This window comes from Ixodes scapularis, unplaced genomic scaffold (genome assembly GCF_016920785.2).
Source record: "Ixodes scapularis isolate PalLabHiFi unplaced genomic scaffold, ASM1692078v2 PGA_scaffold0__279_contigs__length_252992795, whole genome shotgun sequence".
NCBI classification, from domain to species: Eukaryota; Metazoa; Arthropoda; class Arachnida; order Ixodida; family Ixodidae; genus Ixodes; species Ixodes scapularis.
In genome coordinates, this window is record NW_024609835.1 from 129826214 (window position 1) to 129843396 (window position 17183).

The 17183-nt window shown below is 45.2% G+C and overlaps 1 protein-coding gene across 1 annotated transcript in view; it reads right to left on the reverse strand.

Moving 5' to 3' along the window:
• Nucleotides 1–17183, reverse strand: part of LOC8043871 (dopamine D2-like receptor) — a 1482298-nt gene that overhangs the window by 1180870 nt on the left and 284245 nt on the right. The window contains exon 2 of the mRNA XM_042289826.1: nt 3043–3138. The gene's annotated coding sequence lies outside the window, so the exon portion shown is untranslated. The remainder of the gene's footprint in view (nt 1–3042; nt 3139–17183) is intronic.

A 17183-nucleotide genomic window follows, 5' to 3' on the forward strand; every position in this document is an offset into this window, starting at 1 on the left:
TAGCGAGCCTCTTACCACGGATACATCATACAAAAGAGACATTGCAAACAGGGGGGCTATGTTGCACGTTTTAGACTCCCAGGAGACTAGGGAGAAGGAAGTGACGTAGGTGTGAATGAACGTATCTTAGCAGCACCCAACGTTACTAGATTACCCCAGTTGTGGAACTCAAGCGGAAGGGGGTACCCCCCCTCACTCACCTTAATCTGCCAAGTGTCGTTCGAAGAGCCATCTAGATTTTCGTTTCATAACTGTGCGTTCCAAAGAGCAGAGATGAAGCTCCATCTAGACGCCGTGCTTCGAAACGTACGTAACGATCCCAGCGATCCCGACCCGATTTCACCGTGCCCGATTCCCATAGAACACGCTGCAGTTACCAAAGCAGCTGTCCGGCGGCACGTCGAGCGACGCTTGGCGAGCCGTGGTGAGTGAGGGGGGGGGGGGGGGGGGGGTACTGTTGGTGCATGCAGCGTCTATGAGCAGTTCCGTAAGTTAGCTAATCTAATAATGTTGGCAGCACCACGCAACGCGTCATCAACGACTCCACCAATCAACATCCAAAGAGCGTTGTTGACGTCACTTCCTTCTTCCTAGTCTCCTGGGAGTCCAAAACGTGCAACATAGCCCTCCAGATTCGAACGCGAGCCACCACGGGATCCGTGCTTCGAATGCCGAACAACAACCAGTCTAAGGACAAACCTGACACGCGGCATTCGAATTACAGATATCGCGGTGACTGGTCTCTGCAGACTGTCACTTGTATAATATATCATCAGTGTGAGCCCGGCATTAGAGAATATACGCGTGCCACGAACACTTGGAAAACGTCCCCGCATAAAGTAATATAGTAAAACGTAAAGAGAGGACACTCAAACTGATTCACGGCCGAAATACTATGGTGCCTGGATCACGTCTTCGACTGGAGTGTTTGGCGTCCTATCCCGCCCATACATCAAAAGTGGTCCCGAGGTGACAGCAAATGACGTCACAGAAGCCGGAGTGTCATGCTGTAGCCTGCCGCGATCCTGGCGGTTGGCCGTAAAAATGCTGGCGAAGAGCACGAGCGAACGCGAGTGTCACTGTCGTCACGGCGTTCCAGGCGTCCCAATTTCCGGCTGCTTTAGCTTCCGTGGACTGTCACAGTGGAGAGCGACCTGCAGCAGAACAGGCGTCTGCCATATGTACCACAACTGTTAGGACGCCGCCAGGATCGCAACCGGCGACACCATGGCAGTTGTATGACGTCATCAGGTGGAAATCGAGAGACCACTTTTCTGGACGCGGTAAACACACCAGTCGGAGACGCGTTCCAGGCACCATAGAAATACTTGCGCCTGATATCCTCCGTTCGGTGGCGCTACTGTGTAAAATGTACTAAAATTATTGTATGTTCTATTTTGTAAATAAATACTTTAACTGAAATTTGTAAACTTTTAATAATATTTTAGGTCTCTATGCGTTTAAAGGGACCCGCAAGGACTTTTTTCACTGTTTCTTAATTTGCACTTAACCTGAGCGTACTGAACGTAGTAACTTAATTAAACTTTTCTCTTCTCGAATTTCGCTTTATTTTATAAGTCATAGGCAAATTAAAATTACAAAAACAAGCAAAAAACAACCTTCTTCAAGACGTCTTTGGTTTCTTGAGTGGCCGTGAACTAGCGGAAAGGTAGTGATCTCAGCAAGCGATCACGGCTGCCGCACTCCGCGTCGGCGGCTCGAGAGGCCGCCACTAAAGCATGTTCTGGCTAGGCTGTATGAAGCGGGCAGCCAGTGCGGCTCTTACTGCCTTTGCTGCGCGCTTAAACGCAAATTCGGCATGACACTTCACTGGCCACAAACGAGAGCAAACACGGTGTAAAGATAAGTTCAGAACGGGAGCCACTTCTGCTGCCATACCGCCAAAAGGCTAAACCGCAAAACGAAGCTGCTCACCGAATGCCTTGGGAACGCTCGGAACCGGTCGGATCCTCCAGTCGATATGACCACAGCGCCGTCGCGTACATCTGGGACCTTTCTACGGTCACCGCGCGTTAGCGCCTGATCCCACTAGACCTTTCTAGTGTGCGCCGCCTTTTTCACCGCTTGGTGGCAGGTATGCCGACGGGTCATTTCTTGTTTCCGTACATTCTTAACTGCATTTGTTTTCTTTCTGATCTAAAATCGTGAACAAAAACTACGTTTATAAATAATTGAAACGGTTCGCGCTACTTATACTTTGTATTTTGACTAAAAAGAAGCTCTTAGCGGCTCTGACCAGTAGCAAGCCCAAGACCAAAGACGTCACATTTTGCGCGCTTTCGGTACCGCTTGTCACCCCCGTCGGTGGAGGACGTTTCCGCGTCGTTCAGTTAAAATAGGACGCAGTGATATTTAGTTACTCTCTCCGTGCCAGCTGGCTTGCCCGAACCCCGAGGGACGTGGAAACCGCAAAAAAGGTAGACGCTTAAATATGATTGCAAGGCATCTTTAAGTAATGTTTATATACCACGTAATTTATGGAGCCTGCCGTGCGTCCACGGGTCTTGCCGGTTCTGCTAGATCGCACGCGGCCGCTTTCTACCGCAACGACTTGTTCCGTGAGCAGCGGAGTGACTCACGAACGCAGGCATGCTGGCCGTCTGCCCATCGTCAGTAGTAGTCACAAAATATACATTTTGTTTTTACTTCAAAGATTTCCAAAATGTGCAATTTTTAAAATAAAAAACGAAAATTCAGTTTGGAAACATACTTTGAGCACGTAATGATGATGCCTTCGTAGGAAAAGATCACATAACGCCCTCTGAAACTGGCTCAATAGTTTGAATGAATCTCCCGCAGTCCTGCATGTGCAGTGTTATATTTGCCGAACTATAAAAAAGAACTATAGAGGAAATGCGTTAGATTAGAGACGCCAGTTTGAATTAGAGCAAAAAGTAACCGTGCACAGACTATGCAAGGCTGTACTAAAATTATTAAAAACGTATTAGCTACAAAAAATATATAAAGAAACTGAACCTGGGAGAGAAGAAAGGTATACAAAGAACATTTTGAAACACTTACCGATGTATTTCCTAAGTTTTCTCCCGATGTCGTCTTATGTCATCGCCATTCAGAAGATGAAATTAACCTCTTGCGTAAGCACCCGAGATCCTCCAACTGTAAGTAAAAGAGAAAGAGAAAAAAAAAAGAATACCTTAAAGAGCGTTTCAATAGGGCAAACGCACGAGCTTCCAACCACAACGTTGCATGCTCCAGTCCCGTTTTCTGAAAGCAGCCATCCCCCCCCCCTCCCCCAAATCTCAGCACTTTAAAATGAGCTTTCAAAAGAATTCAAGGTATACGTCATCCAAATGTAAAAAAAAAAAAAAAAAAAAAAAAATTCCAGATTTTTTTTTTTTTCATTATTTTTGGGGTTGTCTTGACGGAGCCTTCAGGGTCTTTCAGTGGCGACTTGAGTTATTGCATATCGCAGTTCGCCCTAAAAACGAAAACAGCAAAATAAAAAAAAATAAAAAAGAACGCTGAAAACACCTTTTTGTTGTTCAGTATGAGTGGGGAATAACTAGAACACGCCAGCAACAAATAACCCAAAAAACACAAATGACAACAAAAAAAAAACAAAAAAAAAAAAACGACTCGACGACTGCGCTGCGAGGGAAAAAGGCAAGCAGCGACGAGAACAAAGAAGAAAAGAATTCCGCGGAAAGCAAACTCTGCATCCCGAAAATCAATCTTCTTACATCTGCCGGAGGCAACCGTACGTTCCACAAGAACTGCTCCCGAGGAAAATCGCGTTCCCGGCCGACACAGTGCTGTCGGGAGGGAGGGGGCGACGGGGCAGGGGAAAGTATCGTTCCGAGGAGGAAACTTGCTGAATTGCCATTATAAGCTCGATATTGTGCGTGCCTCGGAGCTATGTTTCTAAGGTGGAGCAAAGGGTTCCAGAAACCTTTATGACTTTTTAGTGCCGAAAAAAAAGAAAGTGCATCGCCGAAACACGATGACCGGGAGACGTACCCGCTCACACCTTAGGAACGCTTCCCTAAAACGTCGTGACTTGTTTTAAGCTAAAAAGGGAGGCTTATAAATTGAACTGCAGCAAAGCTTAACATTTTCTGCGAATTGTTTGAGGCTAAAGAAAGCGAAACGTATAATTTTGACTCGAAGAAAATCAAATTAAAACAACTTATTTGGCGACCTAATTTTTACAAGATGTTACAATAAAATTAGCACATAGTAGTTCATAAGAAAGTTACAAATAAAGATTATAAAAAAAACAAGACTGGAGCTATTCACACCGCGAACCCAAGAAAGAAAACACATATTGAACTAAACAACAAAAGCACATAAAAAGAATAATTGGGGTATGCAAAGTTAGGTGATATCTATCGTCCCCCGAAAATGGCAATTGAGATATGTATCGGCACACAGCTTCCCGACACCTACCTTAAACTTTGCGCCTTGCATGGCTATTATATATTTTTCGAAGGAAAAATGGGAGAGGGGGAGGGGGGGGGGGGTTGAATGGCTGAGGATAACACCACCATAGTCTCCATCTGAATGACAGGGTTGTGATTGAGGATCTCTTGTAAACCCTCCTCTCATCCCTACCTTCGTCTTATCAGCGTCGAGCGTAGCTTCGAACAAAACCATTTATGCCGCGCATGTCTTTTTCAAACTCTTCAGGTAACGGGGGTTAGTACATCCCCAATGTCAACTTAAGAAACGCCGTAGTGTGTGTGTGTGTGTCAAGTCCCGAGCACCGCTTCATTGACAAGTTGGCTATATTGGATGGTTATAACTCCAAAGTACAAATCACAAAGCAAGGAGCGTGAACATATTAAACCACGCCCTACATTTCTTAAGCTGCCACTGCCCTTTGTAGCTCCACTCTGGTTTTGTAGATTCCATCACAGAAAACATCGTATCACCAAACAAAAAACCAGCCATTTGCGTTGCTTCGACTCCTGGAAAGCGCAATTTACGGGGCAGGCCCGAAGTCTTCTGCTCGTTTCGCACATTACCGGAGCGCATATGCGCCTCTGATTACAGCCACGCGATAAACGGGGCCCACGCCCCATTAAGAATCGATTACCAACACGTCGGGCGAAGGCAAGAAAACGAAACAGAGGGCCAAAAATGCAACGGCCCTTAAGGCGTCCGCAGTTATGAGGCATAATGCCGTCATTCACTTGTTGCGGCCCTTTATCTGCCGGCAGGCTTAATTTTCCCGGGGTCGGCCGCCGGGTAATACGAAAGCGGGGGCCAGACGATCCCGTTTTGTGTTATGGATTCTGGCTGTATACGCTAAGTTCCACAACTCAAACAAAGTGCGTTGGTTACGCCGTCAGAGCTTGAATGCGGCGCGAGGCCCCCATCGGCGCCCGAAATTGGGCGTGCGACGATATGCATTATAATTGCGACGAACAGATAGAAAGCTTTATACTGACTGCTTGCTTTGTTTTGTAGTTGGGAGAAGATTGAATAGTAGCTGAAAGATATTGGGGGTGCTGAGAGGATGGTTGGGGAAGTGGGGAGTGGGGGGCTGTTAGCTAATTCAAAGTAACGCAATTTCGCCGGGCCTTCGGCTTTATTGGACTAATATATTAAAGATATTGAATCTTGTTTCTTACGTGTAGGGTGCCTTTTGCCTGCTGACCAATTATCCCCAAAAATCTCCGCGTGTTTGAAGAAAAGGAAAAACCGACCAATGTGGGTCGAAGTTTTTCTTAGTCGTACAAATTATGAATCGGATGGAAATACAATCATTGGTGCATGCGGGCTGAATGCATTCTACGTAGCCCTCCCCCACACATATTTTCATAGCAACATGCGGCTTCAGACGGTCGAGGCTTTAGTTACTAAGACCAAGACGGCCATATGCCGTAAGGAGTAACCTCTGTGCTCAAAACACACATATATATATATATTTATTTCAGTATTTCTTTGGAAGCTAACAATATTAAAAACTCTGCGTTTTCTTTTTTTTTACTTTAGGTGTTTTAAATTCGTCAAACACAAAGTTGGAGCCGACAGTACGCGGAGCGCGCCGACTGAACGTCGGCGAAGAAAGCGCGTAGTCATCGCCTAGATGGGCCAATCGGTGCGCTCCGTCAACTTTGCCCCCAACTCCGTGTTTAACGAGTTTAGAGGCCCCGCTCATGAGATGGTTACAGCCACGTAAAACGGTCATAAGAGAGTCATATTTTACGATTATACGTCCCACAGTCCCCTACTCCGTTTCACTCCAAATCCGACCGCCGCCGACGGTCGCATGTAGCCAGTCGAGTCGCACAAAGAGCCGCAGAGCCACAGAAAAGAAGCGCAGGTCGCGGCGCATTCACTGTGCACGTGATTGGTTTAGTCCGTCATGCGTGGAAACGCTCAGGAACGAGGAGCGCCGTGACGACTAACTTTTAGAATACGGCCCGAGGAAGTGCTCCAAAACACCTCTTCGGCGCATCGCCACGCAAGGAGGAGCAGGCCAATCAAAGGGTGACATAGAGAACACGCAGCGAAGGCGCGATGATGAAACGGCCAAACGCGCGCCGTCATTGGTTGAGGTCGAGGGTAAGCAAAAGCACGTGGACGAGTTTGCCGAGTAAACAAACGCACGTGGCGCGCAGTGAGCTTATGAACTTGCACGCGGCATATACGGTGCCTGGAACGCGCCTCCGGCCGGTGTGTTTAACGTCCCCTTCCGTCCCATACATCAAAAGTGGTCCTGAAGTGCACAACGAACGACGCCTCAAAAGCCCGAGTGTCACGCGGTCGGACGTCCTGGCGGCTCGTCGTAGAAATGCCGGCGAAGAGCACAAACGAACGCGAGTGTCGCGGTCGACGCGGCGTCCCAAACTCCCGGGGCTGCCGTAACTTCCGTGCACCGGGAGAACAATCCGCAGCTGAACGGGCGTTTGCAACACACACCACCGCAGACTTGGGAAGTGATCCGTTACAAGGAACGGATTACTTGGAACCCGTTACTTTTTCAAGTAATTTTGTAATTGCCAAGCACGTTACATTTTTTGAAGTAATTTGTAATGTAATTTCGTTACAAAATATTTTTAACAGATTACTTTAATTACTCGTTACTTTTTTTTTTAAATATGAGCATAATACAGTAACTGGAGCTATACGAGCAGAACATTCAGCAGCATAAAGAGAGCAAGTTCAACGAAATAAAAAAAAAAAAAAAGAAACTTCAGGAAATGGGGAGAATCGCCAAAAAGAAAACACGATTTTTTTGTATGACCGGTCACTAGAACGCCTCGAAAATACGGGCAAGGCATGTAGAAATATCCGAAAAACAAAAATAAAATAAGACAACGACGAGTAGATTCTCCGTCGCCTTGCATCGTGTTTTTCTTCTCCCGGGCAGGAGAAAACTCTTCGTGTTTATTTGTTTTTGTCCTTTACACCGTTTCAGCCTTTCGAACTTCTTCGACGTCTTCCGCCGCCTCCACAGACATCACACGCGGGTCCGTACCCCCTTGATTCCCGGGTTCACAACTCGCGTAACAGATGATAATAGAGGCGAGGTATTTCGGTGGCGCCTTCGTTCAAGTTACCTTTCGTGACGTCATTGCCTTGTGACCAACAAGTTCGATGGTGTTCGTAATGGGCATGGTGGAAGCCTGAAATCATAGCGCTCTCAAAGCAACACCAGCAACACCGTCGAAATTGAAGTTCTTACATTCCTCTTATGTCCGTCGATGAGAAATCCTTCGCTGACGTCATAGTCAGCATTCGGCCAATAGTGGTGGGCCGACCACAGCGACGCTTTCGATCGCTCACTTCGCCAATAGCCTCTCGCGAGGGGGTCGAATTCTCTTTGTCTTTGATGCGCGCTACTTTATTCTAGCACGCTCTTGAGGTACGGCTGAAATGCCCCCGGCGCAAGGCTAAGAGCCTAGTCTTCGAGAATACGGACGATACTTCTTTGGGTTGAATTATCTGGGCAGGGTGGTCGAGTCCACTCCTCACTTTACAGTCAGCTGCCAACATAAAGGGGGGGGGGGGGGGGGGGGTTGTCCATCTCAGGAGGGCTGACAGAAGGGGAGAGAGAGAGAGAACGCGTAGAAGTGGTGTGATCCTGTATTTTGTAAGACGGATGGCCACCGACCGCTTCTCTTGTTCCCCTCCCCTCCCCTGGCCTCCACGAATATTGGTATGAAAGTGAGAGCCGATGAACGATCAATAAACCCTAACCGCCACATTTTCTCTGACTTGTCGAGTTTCCGGTCATACAGTGTCCGTCGTCTCCACGGACATCTCTTAATGAGATGTTCAAAATTCAGGGCATTAAGGAGAACGAAAACCTAGAATCTCAGTGCATACTTTGCTTGCCAAAAAAAAAAAAAAAAAAACACATCGCCATTTCCAAGAACAAATTTTAATCTACGAAAGCACATTAAGGTAAGCTAGGACACCTTTATTGTGCATTGGCTATACATTGTAACGTTAGAACCAAGTTTTTCTTTTCTTGTGAATAACAGGCAAAACACCCGAGTCCAAAGGGAGCTTTCGCAGATCGAGTTTTGAGCTCCGAATCTCGTAGCCGAAGACCTGCTACTCAGCATCGGCACCCCTAGCTGTGTCTGCGCAATTCGAGGTATCATTTCCGGAGGCCTTAATCTGGCGGGATGTCGGGTGTGGTTGCAGCTTTTGGTGCCTTGTCAGCTTACAAGTGAACGGAGTGCACCTACACTCTTTCTCTTAAACGCAATGTTTTATTTTTACAAGGATTGCCATAATACGGGCGTATGATAAATGATAAGTAATGCTGCAGAACATTTATAAACAATATCAATTTTTTTGTATTTTTTCTGGATAAGTGTACGGAAAAAGTAACGTGAAAGTAATTTCTAAATTTGGAGGCTCGGTAATTTGTAATTGTAGTCATTACATTTTTTAAGTAACGAGCCCAAGTCTGCACCACCGGTGTTGGGACGCCGCCAGGATCGCGACTGGCGACAGCGTCACGCTTCGGTGACGTCACCAGGCGTAAATCGGGGACCGCTTCCATTGGACGCTGTAAATGCGCCAGTCGGAGACGCCTTCCAGTCAGCATGCAAATGGCGATGCTTGATTGTCTCCATCGGAACGCAGCGCCCATAACTTTCCCGATTTAGCCGGACTTGTGCTCGTTACTTGAAAAAATGTCATGGATTACAATTGCAAATTACCCAGCCTCAAATGTAATAAATTACCGTTACAAATTATTTTCGAGGAAAAGTCATGGATTAGTTTACTCGTTACGTTACAACTTACTTTCTGGTTACTTTTTGCGTACACTTATCCAAAAAGCAATAGAATCAATTGGGATATTTTTCAAAAATGTTCTACAACACTACTTTTCATTTCTCGTACTCCCGTATGATGATAGTCCTTGTAAAAATAAAATATTGTTTTTAATAGGAAGAGTCTAGGTGCACTCTGTTCACCTGTCGGCTGACAAGGCACCGAAATGTGCAAACCCACCCGCCATCCCGCTAGCTTACGACCTCCGCAAATGATCCCTGGAATTGCGCAGACAAAGCTGGCAGTGCGCATGCTCAGTAACAGCTTCTACCTCCGCTACGAGATTCGGAGCAAAAGAAGCGATCTACGAAAGCTCAATCTTGACTCGGGTGTTTCGCCTGTTATTCACGAGAAAAGAAAAACTTGGTTCTAACGTTACATTGTATAGCCAATGCAGAATGGTGGTGTCCCAGCGTACTTTGATGAATTTCCGTAGATTAGAGTGTTGTTCTGGCTAATGACAAAGTTTTTTTTTTTTTGCTAAGCAAAGTAGACACTGAAACTCTAGGTTTCCGTTCTCCTTAATTCCCAGAATTTTGAACCTCTCATTAAGAGATGTCCGTGGAGACGACGGACACTTTATGACCGAAAACTCGACCAGTCAGAGATAAAGTCGCGGTTAGGGTTTTTTGATCGTCCATCGGTTCTCACTTTCACAGCAATGTTCGTGGAGGCCAGGGGAAAGAAGGGCATAGAGAGCGAGAGAAGCGGTAGCCATCGGTCTGATAAAACAATGAAGGATCACACCACGTTTACGCGTTCTCTGTCTCTCTCTCTGTCAGCACTGCTTCGATGGCCTAACCCCCTCCCCCCCCCCCCCCCCCCCTTTATGTTGGCAGTTGACTTTAAAGTGAGGAGTGGACTCGGACGCCATGCCCAGACAAGTAAACTAAAAAAGGTGTCGTCCGTACCCTCGAAGATGATACTCTTAGCCTCACGCCAAGCGCTTTATAGCCGTGCCTCAAGAAGAAGAAGAAAAGGTTTATTTAGAAAGACAGAGAGGTCGCTCCATGCAGTTTGCATTAACCGGTTTCTCTGTGCCGGGGAAGGGGAATAGGGGATGCCAAAGAGCGTGCTAGAAAACAGTAGCGCACATCAAAGACAGAGAGAATTCGACCTCTAGCGCGAGGCTACATCGTCTGTTACGTGAGTTGTCACCCGCGAGCAGAGGGAGTACGGACCAGCGTTTGATGTCTGTGCAGGTGGCCGGAGACGTCGAAGAAGTTGAAAAGGTTGAAATTCGGTAAAAGACAAACACAAAGAAACTCGAAGAGCTTTCTCCTGCCCGGGAGAAGAAGAAAAAACACGATGGAAGGCGACGGAGAGCCTACTCGGCGTTGTCTCATTTCATCGCTGTCTTTCGTATATTTGTACATGCCTTGCCCGTTTTTCTGGTGGCTCTAGTGGCCGGTCATACAAAAAATCGTGTTCTCTTTTCAGCTATTCTCCCCTTCCTGATTCTTTCTATTTGTAGAACTTGCTTTTGTTATGCTGCTGAATGTTCTGCTCGTGTTGCTCCAGTTACTGTATTATGCTCATATTTAAAAAAAAGTAACGAGTAATTAAAGTAATCCGTTACCAAAGTTTTGTAACGAAATTACTTTACAAATTACTTCCGAAAACAAATTAATGTAATAAATATAAAATTACATGAAAAAGTAACGGATTACTTGTAATCCGTCACTTGTAACGGATTACTTCTTAAGTCCGGATTTAGCGGAGTATACGCATGCGATTTTTTTAAACTTAGGAGTCGTCTATATGATCTCTCTCTCTCCTTCTCTTTTTTTGTCTGTTTCTCTTCTCTTCCTCGATTTAAGTTTCTACGTACAATGTATCGAAAGGTTATGGGGAACGGTACGTGGAACTCGGAAGGCTTAGTTTGCGCAAACATATTTGAACCGAATAGACGGGTCTCCCGAAGCGTTCCACGCGTATGTGGCGCCGCCATGATTGTGGTTTCGCAAGAGGTTTAGGCGCCCGTGCACGAGATAGCTCGCGTCGTCTCGTGCTCCACTCGTCGCGCAGACCCATAGTGGAGTTGCCGCGCGTGAAAATACTACAGTTCCCACGATGCGTGGCGAAAGCGGTAGCGTAGACGGAGACTTTGCGCTGGCAGACTAGCTGGTGAGATCGGTCTATTCGCTGTTTGACTACAGAGAGCTCCCGAGAAAAAATGATCGTGTTTTTTTCGCCCGGTACTATAAACTACTCATCGCGGAATATTCAAGCTTCGTGAGATTACGACGCTAGCGGTTGGGATACGACGCGAATGTTTGAGAATGTGACTTTACTGGGATTCAAAGATCATTGAGAAAGGTGAAATTATTTTACCAGCCGACGACCGCCTAAGTCTTGTATATGATCAAAACAAGAACTGACATTCCGTACACTTGTGGGATTTGCATCAGTAAAAAAAAAAAAAGACTTATAAGCAAGAATGAGAATATTGTTTTCTTTGTGGATTACAATTGGTTTTACTGAAATAGGTTACAGGCGTTTAGAATGTAATTTTCGATTTGACAATAAAAAGCTTGGGTGGACGTTGGCTCATGAATAAATTTAATTTTTAACAATTATCTTTTACGTTTGAGAACTTCACGTTCCCAAACTTTCGCGTTGTATCCCCACCGCTAGCGTCTCATTCTCATCGAGCTCGAGCTTTCTGCGATGTGTACAGTTTATTTCCTGGGCCGAAAAACACCGTTTTCTTTTCTCGGAAACTCCCTAGACATAGTTTCAAAAATGCATTTCTGGCACTATTGTATGCCGACGTTGCTATAGATAAACCATAGAGACGAGGCTTGAATTTTCCTTCTATTTCAGCGGATACGGATTGTATACAGACATGGAAACCTCTATCCGCGAAGGGCTCTACAGATACAATAGAGAGTTTTAAAAATAGATTTACCGCATTGCAGCTACCGTAACCGCCATGATGGAAAAGGAACGGGTGAACGTACCGAGCTTCACGCAATAGTACACGACGCATTCGCCGAGGTAGGTTTATTATACGTTGCTAAGCAAACTTTGGTCAGAGGCACTTTATTTTAAGGCAAATAATATAACACTGGTTCAGCTATTTCCTCACCGAAGCAATGCGGGCCTGGTAAAGGCGAGTTCTGCCCAGCTACCTGAAACAGTCTGGTTAATGGTTCTTCCACATAGTTGGAGAATGCACAACACAGAAACAGCCGCTCGTACTTCGCGTCGGAATTTAATTAAGTGCGATCATGAACCCAACTTCTTGTTTCGGATGTGCAATTTGCATAGTGGCAAGCTCGGACTTTCTGATCCGTAATAATACGTGTGGGATGTTCTGTTATGCACGTGTCTGGTCCCTTGTGGTGCGATTTACTTGTTTTCGCAAGTGTGTTATAATATGAAGTTTGGCGAAACACTTCCTGCAAAGCAAGCTCCCGGCTTTGTCCCGGAATGACGGTTACAGTAACCTAATTGTGATATTGCAATAGTAAAACACCATAATTCAGCAAGTACCCAGTGATGGCAAAAGCTGCGTTCTTAAAGTTGCGGTGAAACGATATTTAATTGGAATTTTTTTTTATACTTTACACGAGTTTACTGCCACTAGTGGGATCCAAGTATACTCGCACGCAACGCGATTGACCAAGGGTAAAGGCGTGTGTTTTCTTTGTCTCACCTTCGCAAACTTTGATGACCTAGCGTGGGGGTCGCAGTGTTGGCGTAGTCCCCCATTGTCGATATCGGAATGCAGCTCAAAAATTAAACCTGAGCCTTACGTGAGCACTCGGTTTGAGCTCGTAATAATCAATAGCTCGACAAACATTCGGGTGGGGGCTCGTGTTCAATCACGGCAATGACGAGAATAGCCGAAGCAATGCTGGAACTCGGCACGTGTCCTGTGCTTTGCCAACCTTTGCACGTGGCTATGACTAACACTTGCCGCATATAATCGGCCCCAGATCCCGTGGTGGCTCGTTCTGGCTGCGAGTTGAGGGAGTGAAGGATGCTCGCTTTTTTTAAAATTATTTTGCGACATTTGTTTCGTGGAGAGATGAACGAACGCGTGTTTCATGGGTCATAAACATCAAAGATTTGTTCTTAGCAGTATTCGCGCAAAATACGAAAAATATTTGCTCCCCCCTTTAAAGTTTGAACGTGTACTGAAACCAAGCGTTTTCCGGATTGTTTTCGCACCGTCCGAACCGGTTGTTCGTAGCAGACAAAAATTACTTTACCCACACTCGTGCTAATGATGATATATGTGAGGCTATGGATACGAACTTTCAGCCCCGTCGCAGGAAAACATGGCCTCAGATCCAATCGGCTATAGGCCAACGCACTGTTTACAAATAATCCCATGCTTGCTCACACAAGGTGTGGGCACTGCGCCTGCACATCCCTAGCGCCCACTCTGCGGCACCACAGCGTTGTGACGTCAGAGCTGTCAGTTGGTTTGTAGTCGCTGACAACGTAAAAACGGCGAGGCTTTTTTTTCGATTTTAAGCACACGCTTGTTGCCTTTGGCATACTGTGGCTGCGAGTGCACCCTTGGAGCTCGTGTCACGCCGAAAATCGTAGTTAGGAAGCTCACGCTGGAGGTGGGGTGAGGGAAAGGCATCCCTATTGTTCTCATCCTGTCAGCGGTCGTAGTACACGTTAGTGGAAACTTAGAGTACCTACGTCATCGCCACCTACGTCGGAGTAGTTTCCCGTGTACAAGACGAGTTTTTCGTCTATACTAGACAAAACAGTGCAGGATAAGGTGTATAGAATGGCGGAAAGAACTGTTCCCGTACCCAGCACGTGTCGGGCGCTCGAACACTGCTAACAACAGGGCAACAAAAGTCCCGTTGCGCTGCGTTTCTATGACAATAAAAACGGTATCAACAAAAATGAAAAAGGTACTACGTGGCTGAGGTCATACGCCCCCGCCAATGAGAACTACGAACGCAGAAGTGATCATGAGTTACGACACCATAGTCAAAACGCAGAGGATGTCAAGTCCCGTGCATCTTATTGCCGCTTCGCAACCGTTAAGGTTGTAGCATTTGACAATAAGATTGTCGAAGAATGAATTATAAGGCAAGAAGCTCGAGTTTTATTAGTCAGGCCCTTCGCTTCTAATGCACTCAGTGACTACGACGTCTGCTAGCATCGTCGGGAGCGAGCCCAAACTCCGTTACCGCTCAAAAAAAAAAAAATGTTGTCCACAAATTTGTTTGGAACCGCTAAACTACACCCTGCTCTGTAATGTAAAAAAATCGCTAATACTGGTCATTTAAGCCGTTTCTATATCGTATAGGTTTAATTCAATTGCGTCACTAACAAATAAGTAGAATACTTTTCAAGCTTACACGAGCTATGCGTATGAAGGTAGCTTCCCAGAATTTGATACAAGAAAGAGATACATCGAAGCCCTCGTTATGTAGAAAAGTGCGGAGCAAAACAAATTTCTCGACATATTGTATTCTACTTATTTGTTAGTGACGCAATTGAATTAAATCTATACGATATAGAAACGGCTCAAATGGCCAGTATTAGCGTTTTTTTTTTATATTAGAGAGCAGGGTGTAGTTTAGCTGTTCCAAGCAAAGTTGTGGAAACATTTTTTTTTTCTTTTTGAGCGGTAAATGAATTTTGGCTCCCTCCCGACGACGCTAGCGGACGTCGTAGTCGCTGTTTGTTTTGCACCGCACTTTTCTACATAACGAGGGATTCGATGTATCTCTTTCTTGTATCAAATTCTGGAAAGCTACCTTCACACGCATAGCTCGTGTAAGCTTGAAAAATATTGTCGACGCATCGAATGTCTCGTTAAATTTCTTTGATTATACCGTCACGCATCAATTAGAAGGCATATCACCTCCAGTAAGCTCTAAAGCAGTGTTGTACGGAACGGCGTTCCAAGGAACGGCGTTTCTAGAATGCGTTCCTTTTAGAAGGAACAAAGGAACGTTGCCGTTACAATTTGCATCGGTGGAACTGGAACAAAAACGCGTTACAAGTTTACTGGAACCGAAAAAGGAACAGCGTTCCTTTTTTTTTCGTTTAGTGGGGTAATTTTTATTTTATTTCTGCCAGGGAAATTTGGAAAGGATAAAAACAATATCTTTACGAAGAGTAGGATCTCGTTAAGTTTTTGGTTACTTATTCTAGGGCTTATTTTGTTCTGTCCTTGCTTAGTAACAGTCAAATGCAGGACAACTACTGGACATCGATTCTTTTTTTCACTGCCCGAGACTAACTCCAGGCAGCTCACGGTATTGTGGAGATATTCGCCTCAATTCGGAAAAGTCGTGTGCATACTGCCGATATTTCCGTTGTATCGGGAAAATCATTCCGTTACCATCTTGATACTGCCGATGTCGACGGAATATCTGTTATATTGCGGCGACGCAATCCCGATGTATATAGTACACGGACCGTGTTCATTTCTGAATATCGTTTCTAAATCGGCAATAACTGCGCAGCATTAGGCATTTTCGGCCGATACGAAAATGATATTGAAAGAGAACCGGTACCATTTTGACACTTCCGATGTCCACGGAATTTATGTTATATTGCGACGATGCATTCCTGACATACATGGTACATAAACCGTTCTTCTCTGCATGTTGTTTCTGAATCGGCAATGATTGCGCAGTATTAGGTTTGCTTTTAGCAAAACTTTTAGCCGAAGAAACAAGACACAGAAAGAGACATTTCAAACTCAGCTACTTTCTTTGCATCCATGAATCCTCATACACCCAGAAAGGCCGACTACAGCCATCCCTGGTGAACTTTCACGAAGCGACCAACAGTTACAAACAAATAAGAAATTACAAGACATCGAACACACCCTTGTATCCTAAACATTGGTCACTTAAAATAATAAAAAAAGTAACCTTTATTCATCCTCCCCTTGTCCCCCACCTTCAAACTGAACAACGAATCAAACCTTCACGAAGAAGGACTTGTAGTTTTCAAGACCGAAATTCCCAAAGCCCTACCCTCTTCTTCACTTGCTCGTCTTGCGGCCAGCAACATCGAGAAGCAGGTGTTGTTAAGTTCGAACAAGGTACTTTGCTAGATTGAAACGTGTGAGGTTGCCGTAAAACGCTCGTGCAATGTGGGGTAGCAGTACATTTGGCTCCTCTGAATCGTTGACCACAAACATGAATATGGTTAAAAGCTGTGATTTTGAAAGGTGAAAATATAAAAAAATGAAACCCTGCTTACGCTTGTTTGCTTCTCCTGGTGCTCCTCACGGAATTCAAATTCGTATACTCCCATTTGAAGAAATAGATAAAAAACTTTCCTCAATCTAACTAAATATGGTAAAGAGCAAAATACAAATGTAACGTATATGCAACGATACGTTCCTTTTGTTTTTACCGCAAAGGAAACGAGTTCCTTTTTTCGCATATGGAACTTGTAACGGGAACGCGTTCCAAAAATTAGAAGGAACGAGGAACGATCTTCCGTTCCTTTTTTGAGGAACGTGTACAACACTGGCCTAAAGCATACTCAAATATAATAAAGTCACATCAATATGGTCACTGACGGCTCAGCGATAGGAAACGCGAAACGTAATTTATTTCGCTCGGGCTTCTTGCTATGCAAATGGTTCTTTGAGGTTCTTATCAGCTAATGCCGCAATCACGTTGGCTACGGAGCAGCCTTATGCTCGCTTCTCCTGACACTCTGCCTTTTTTTAGGTGTCAGTAGATAATGCTTTATTATTTTAGGAACCTCACTCATGATCCTGGATCCCCACTCAAGCCTCTTTTTTTTTTCCACATTCTAAATGTGTTCGACATTTCCATCTTTGTAAAAACTTCTTACTGACCAATACGTGTCAGTAGAAAATTGCTGCACAAGGCTGCTCGAGCCCATAGCGATTCTGATACAAAACCGTCCTTGGATACGTTGCATTG